We start from the raw sequence: 6,950 nt of genomic DNA, 5'->3' as shown, positions 1-6,950 counted from the left end.
CCGAGGGGAAGCAGCAGCATGTGCTCGGAACGTGCTGCCCGAAACAGCCCCCCGACCTCCGCTGTGACCCTGCCCCAGGCTCCCCAGGTGAGGAGCCCAGGGAGGGGTGAGCTTCGGTCCGGCCAGGGTCTGAGCGCACCGGGCTCACTCTGTGCTGCGGCCGGTGAGCCAGGCTGCGTGGCTGCAGTTACCTTCCGCTTCAGGCCCCCTTTGTGACTCTGCACCAGGCCGTGGTCTGCAGTAGGGATGTCCCCACACCCCCTCAGGCGCATCTACCTCTGCTCCAGCAGCAGCTCTAGGTCCAACTGCTCCCCACGCTGCTCTTCTGCCGTGAGGAGCTTTATGATGAGTTTTGGGTGCTTCAGGGAAAGGGAGAGATTTAAACAGTTGGAAGGGCTCTGCCCCGCAGAAAACCCAACTCTCGTTTCACTCGGGAGCACGTTCCCCTCCTGTCACAAGCCCCCTGGAGTTTCTGCTTGGAGTCAAGGCCACGAAGCACATCCAGCACGCATCTCCCAGTCACGGTGCTGACAGGGCTCCAGGCGGTGGCCACCCCTTTCCAGCCTTCTACCCCCATTTACAGGATCCGTTAGAGACAGTTTATGTAGAGACGTTGCTTTCCACAAATTTTCTCTGATGGAGGTATGAGAAAGCTACACTGCGGTTGCTCCCGGCACTGGCCTAGCCTTGGCTTTTTACAGCTATTTGTTCAGAGCCTCCATAATTGCGGAGACTTGAAGAAACACTTTGCAGTTGAGGTGTAAGTCCATGTCTTCACTTGTTTACCTGTGTATGCCTTCCCCACACCTAACCAGATTCTCAGCTGCTTGGTTTTCATTTACAACAGCAGAAAGCGTTGTATGGAACCATGGCAGGGAAATCTGTAGTCTAGCTGCCAGAGTCAAATTAAGATTAAGAAGGGGTCAGTGGTTTTCAGAAAACTGCACGGTGATCAGCAAAATAATGAGCTGCTACATAAACCAGTTGCTGGGCAGGGCTTTGCCAGCAGTTCTCCAATTAGTATTGCCAGCACACGCCTGCACAGATGCATGTCTGGTTGCTTGGCTGAGGGTAGAGACAAATTCAGTCGTCTTTCTCCCTCATCTGCAGCTCTCGAGAGGAGTATTAACTGCAGGAGACACAACACAAACCTCTCCACAATTGACTGAGCATATGAAAAATGAAATTAAATCAAAACTAATATTTAAGAAATGGGCACAGCTGTGATACACTGAACAGTCCAAAGTCTGCAGCTTTTACAGGGTCTCAAAGCTGAATTTTCTTCGTGGGCCAAGGGAAAAAATAGGTTTCCTTCATCTGTTAATGTAGAGCAAAAGCCTGGTGATGAAGAAGGCCATCCTAATAACTATGGGATTGGTGCACTAGACAGAAGAACTTAGTTCTTCAGACCAGCATTGAGGCATCAGGCCAGACCTGATGCTTCAAACAGAGGGACAAGAACATCAGCTGCCACCAGAGTTCCCTGTTATGTCAAAGCCCTCCAACCCAAGTAAAGGTTTTCTGGTTTCCTGCCATGACAAATAATCACAATCACCAGGTGAAAAACGAGTTATAGAAAATTCTTTAAAGATTTCCCTCAGAAAGATTTCTACATAAAGAACTTGTCAAATCTTTGTACAACGAAGTACTTCATTCCAAAGCCTGCGATAACCAGACTTGCAGCTCATAGAAAAAAATCCTGAAAGTCCCAGCAACAGTTTCTCCTGCAACCTTCTGACTCCCAAGAGCAACTTCAGTACTGGAATTGTTCCTCTGCAGGCGGGCGCACGTCACCTTCACATCAAAAGCCCATGTCAAGCCAGATGCCTGTCTTGAGTTGCCCTCAGCCCTCCTACCTGGCTAAGGGCTAAGCGCCGTCGTTGCTCATCAGGCACGGCAGCAAACAATGGAGAAGGGAGAGCCTGGTACTGATTTGACAAGGTACGCGAAGGTACGACTGCTTTGCATCCTGCTTAGGGAAAACAACCGTGTTCTGTCAAATATCTGAACCTTACAGTAAATCATCTCCTGAAAGCTTTTTTTAAAGTTAGATGTTGCAGCAGCACTCAACACATGAGTAAGTCAGAGCCCGCAGAATCTGTCCTCCCTCATGTGCCTGTGAAGATAAGTACCTTTTGCCTGCCAAATATTATCATTCCAGCATTCTCAACATTAAAGGCTCAGAGCCTGATGATCTGTGAATGTCTTTGCTCCACAGCAGAACAAGGAACTGCTTTGCAGAAGTGCTCTTTACATCAAAGAAACAAGCAAAAAAGAATTGATGCTTTTCAAGTCTAAGCTAAGGTTTATAAGCTGCTGGTGGGCACAAAATAAATAGCACATAGTTTCAAACAGAGATGAATCTACATCGATAAAAATGAGTTCAGAGTGTAACTTGTGCATGTCCTGAGAGCAACTGTACTGCCCTCCTCCACTCTAACCTCCTGGTAACATGCAGGTCCAAGGCTAAAACCACCTGTCTTGGATCCTGGCCCTTTCATAGACTGTGAGAAATAAAAATTCATCTTCAGCCTTTGTCTTGCTGCTACCCAGGAATTAGCTGCAACTGAAGATGGACTGTCTCCATGCATTGGGCAGAAGGCAAAGCAAGAGACAAAAATTATTCCTACTCAGGACAGGATGAAGAGATTAGTTCACACACAAATGCTTGGAAGGACCGTCAGCACCAACTGCTTCTCTCAGGTGACTCCTAAACTTGGAGTTCAGAGCAGGAGGGGTGGCTGAGTATCCATCAGCTGGCTTTGTTGGCTGTTTTATCTGCTGCAGCGGCTCTAGAATCAGATGGGCAGCACAAGTGACAATTCACACAGCTTCACTTTGCTCCAGCAGCTTTTACAGGACACAGTCACACTGCCACCACAGAAATCAAGATTGCTTGACCTCTGGAAGACAACACACAGCTGCACTTCACGGGTGAATGACTTGTGAAAGCAAAGAACCAGTATTCAGGCACTCTCACGAGTCCAACATGGCACCTTATGAACCCACCTCTGAACTGCAGAACAGTCTCCAGCTGCCCCTGCCACCCCAGAACAGCCTGTACTCCACCTCGGCCTTCGCCCCTCCTGCTCTCACCCTGCACATTCCCCCACCTGTCTGAAAGTGCTGCACCGATTCCGCAGGCAGGAGTCTTGAAACCCCTTCAGAAAAGCCCTTCTCACCTCTTTTCTGGGACGGTGTCTGTTCTTACTGCCTGTTCAGGAAAAGCTATTACCTACACTGCAACCGAGTAACACGATACCAAATTCATCTTCTTCAGAACCCAGCTCTGGTCCAAGCCAAATGCTTACCGTACATCTCCAAAGACAGACACGCAGTGCAGTTTGCACTAAAGAATCCCTGCACAAGGCCTGGAGAGTCTGAACAGTCCTTTTGCAGTCTCTGGATCACAGTTAAGATTCTAAAGGAGATCCAGCAAACACCCAGAACAACGCAGGGAGAGAAGACAAAGCCCTTACCTTCACCGCTGAGCCTCAGCTCGCGCTACCTGTCCTGTGAACCAGGTGAATTCATGGGCATTTTCTACCAAGATGGATCATTACAGATTACGCACAAGGGTTTCATTCATAATACCAGCAAAATAAAACTGACACCAACCCAAGATGAAAACAATCCAGCAAATCACCAAGAATAATTATAGGAACATACTGAATATTTCTTTGATTTACCATTAACTCTGGTAATGAGTTAGACAAGTGTTCTAATTGCATCCATGAATAAGCTGCTCTCTTATAAATGGCTTCAGATCTGGAAGGAAGTAACTCTGCGTATGGATCCAAATGCAGCGGGAGGATTTTAAGGAGTAAACTACTTCAGCAGAAAGCTGTACATGCAGTCAGCGTGACGAGCAGCAGTGTTAGTAGGTCAGGTAGTGAATGTGTACAACTGTACAGAATTCAAAAGGAACACTATTCCGAGTGCAAGACACCTGCAGAAAAGCCAGTCTAAGTTGCTGCAAAAGATACTTTTGTTGAACTAACCCCTCCCATCGCAAGCCACAGCCAAGCCCCTGTCAGTCTCCTTGCACATGGAGGTGGTCGCTGTCTAGGGCTGGGACGCCTCCCGCCTGTACACAAAAATGCTCCTGATCTACCGAGGACCAGAAACAACTCAAAGGAGGGGCAGTAGTATGTAGCCTCAAGCAGAAGGGGAACATGTCTGCCAAGTGCTTTGAGATCCACCGTTTGCCGTGGTTGCCAGACTGGCCCTTGCCCACAGCCGCTGCCAGCACAACGCACCCGCCGGCCCCAGCACCGAGAGGTCAGGCACTCTAAATCAGCGAGGTCCCCGCTGCGGGGCTGTGTAGGGGAAGGCTCTAGCCCCAGTGCTGCAACCCCACTGGAATCCAGCTTTCCCTTCTGGAAGCCCTGGGCCACAGGAACACCCCCCAAACTCTGCCACCAGTCCCACGAGCAGGGAGGCATCCCTCCTCCGGGGGAAGGAGGCGGGCAAGCTGGAGTCCCAAGATGAAGCAGTGAAGCAGGGAGTGCAGCCTAGAGAGCTCCGACCCCACTAAAACCCCAAGCAGGAAAGAATAAGGGAGATACAGCCAAATCCAAACAGAGCCTGCCATGGGAACCCCAGCTGCTGTCTTCTCTTCCTTTGCCTCCTACATGTGCTAAATGGATTTGCCACTTCAATATTCCTTTAGAGGAAGCCTCAAAGCAGCGCATTCACAATGCAGAACGACTGCAGTGCTCTGCTAGGAGACACATTTAAAATCTCTACATGATAGCACAGAGAGCAAGCCCTGCCCCTCGCCTCCGGTTTGAAGGGAAGCTGCCATCCACCACGGATCGGGAAGGTAAAGGGTGTTCCCAGCAAACAGCCGCACCAACACCAGTTACCCTGGGTACCAGGGAGAGCCTGCAGTCAGGATGCAGAGTCAGAGGTGGAAAAAGCCGGGTGCTGGCACCCTCCTGCCCGTTCGGGCTGCAGTGAAAACTGACATAATCTGGCAGCTGTATTAGAGGGGATTCTCAATTATACCCCACCCCCCTACTGCTTTAGCCTTCTCCAGGCTAAACAAACCCAGCTGGAGTTTCTAGCACATGGACTCTTCCTGCCTAACATGCAGCCATGCAGGTGTCGTCAACACCCGCAGCAGCTGTGGCTGTGTTAGAGAGTTTGAGCAAGGAACTGGACCAAGGATGGAAAAATAGTGACACCCTTGTGCAGGAAGTGTCTGGTATAGAAAGGAAAGAGGCATCAGAGGTAAAGCACAAACATCTTAGATACAGATGTGCTGCACCATGTTCCAGGAGCAGATCTGCTGTTTTCTTCTCTTAAGGACCAGAAACTCCCTTTGAGAAACAACCGAATCCTACAAAAAATTCAGTATTGCCAAACACAAAGGGTGTTTGAGTATTATTTTTACTTTGATGCTTAATTATGCCCTACAATCCACAGACCTCTCCCCATTCCTCAGTCTGCAGCCTCCACAACAGCTATGAAGCAAACAGCAATTACACATTTGTTCCAACACCACCCTTGTGACCGGAGTGAGCTCTGTCAATGCATAACTCCGTGCTGCCCATCAGGAAAATGGAAAGGACAGTCTGAATTGGTGACAGGCTGCTTACTCTGCTGGCCTCCACGTCAGCCCAGCTAGTAAGGATGAAGACAAAGCTACACCTGGTTAACATACATGAATTCTAGCCAGGAATCCATTCCTGTCTATTAGAAAATAAGTCCTGGACAGCATCTGCCCCCCCATGGCTTGTTAACACTTTCTCAGTGTGATAAGGCAACCTCACAGAAATATTTCAACTCATTTGTGCTGGTAAAAAGGCAAGAACAGAGCTCTAGAACACCTCTGCGGGGCCTGAGGCTTTGGGCTATACCTGATCTCAGATGCTATAGTAGACAAGATCCAGGCTAAATGTTTTTGATGAGCCTGCCGGGTGTTACAGCTGTGATTCCTACTCCAGAGCTGACGGCTTAATGAAGTTCAGAACAGAAGCTGCATTGCAATAGCCAGGCACCAGGCAAAATGCATTACCCAGAATCAGAGGGTAAGGATTCTCAGCAGCACCTTAAGGGGAAAAAAGGGACAGGCTGCAACAGTGCTGGTCCAGCAGCTGCAAGAGGAAGCCATCTGGTCACTGCCCCAGGGCAAGGGTAGCTCTTTGCACCGGACATACCTTGTTCCCCAGGAGCAGTAAATTCCTCCCCTTTGCATTAGAAATTTAGTAGTCTAGAGGAGAGGAAGGAAATAATTCGATTGCTCCCCCCATGTAGCTCTGAAAAACCTCCATAAAGCATTGCTTGGTGCACCAGCTCCTACTGCTTCAGGGAAAGCACAGCCTGGACAGTCAGGGGGGCACTGGAATACCGACCAGAGCAGGGCAGGGCTCTGCCCAGCACCTCCTCCTGCAGCTGGGACCAGGGGGTTATGCGCACTCAACAGCAGAGCTCAGGTTTCTTGGAAGTTGACATTGGTGCAGCTGCACCAAGAGCTCCTGTTACGTTACCAAAGCAGAGCAGTTTAATTACTAATACAGTACTCACCTGATGGCAAAGCCCCAGGCAAACCTACAGCAAGCACCAGGCTTCCCTTTGTTTAGTCCCTCAGCTAGCGTGTAAGAGGCACATGCTGCTTACTACGAGAGTTTGGATGCAGCCCCTTTAAACAGGTGTCCAGTTCTGTAATGATTCTGCTACTCATCACCTTCAGGTAATTGCTGCAAAAGGCTCAGCAGGGCCTGGTCATGTCTCAAAAATCACATTCACTGCAGAGGCTTCCTACCCTGGGACGCATCATAAAGCGAGATGCTCTTGCATATGAGCAAACAGAGAGGAAACGCAGCTTGATCCTCATGTATGAAATGGCATTTCCAACCCACGCCGTGGCTGTGAAGCTCCTCAGAGCTGGGGCTTTCACACCAAAGCTGGAAGTCAGACTAGAGGAGTCGGCAGGGGTTCCCTGA

This window comes from Athene cunicularia (genome assembly GCF_003259725.1).
Source record: "Athene cunicularia isolate RWA chromosome 27 unlocalized genomic scaffold, athCun1 chr27_part1, whole genome shotgun sequence".
In the NCBI taxonomy this organism is placed as follows: Eukaryota; Metazoa; Chordata; class Aves; order Strigiformes; family Strigidae; genus Athene; species Athene cunicularia.
The sequence above is the reverse complement of the archived record's forward strand: the minus strand, read 5'-3'. Positions refer to the sequence as shown.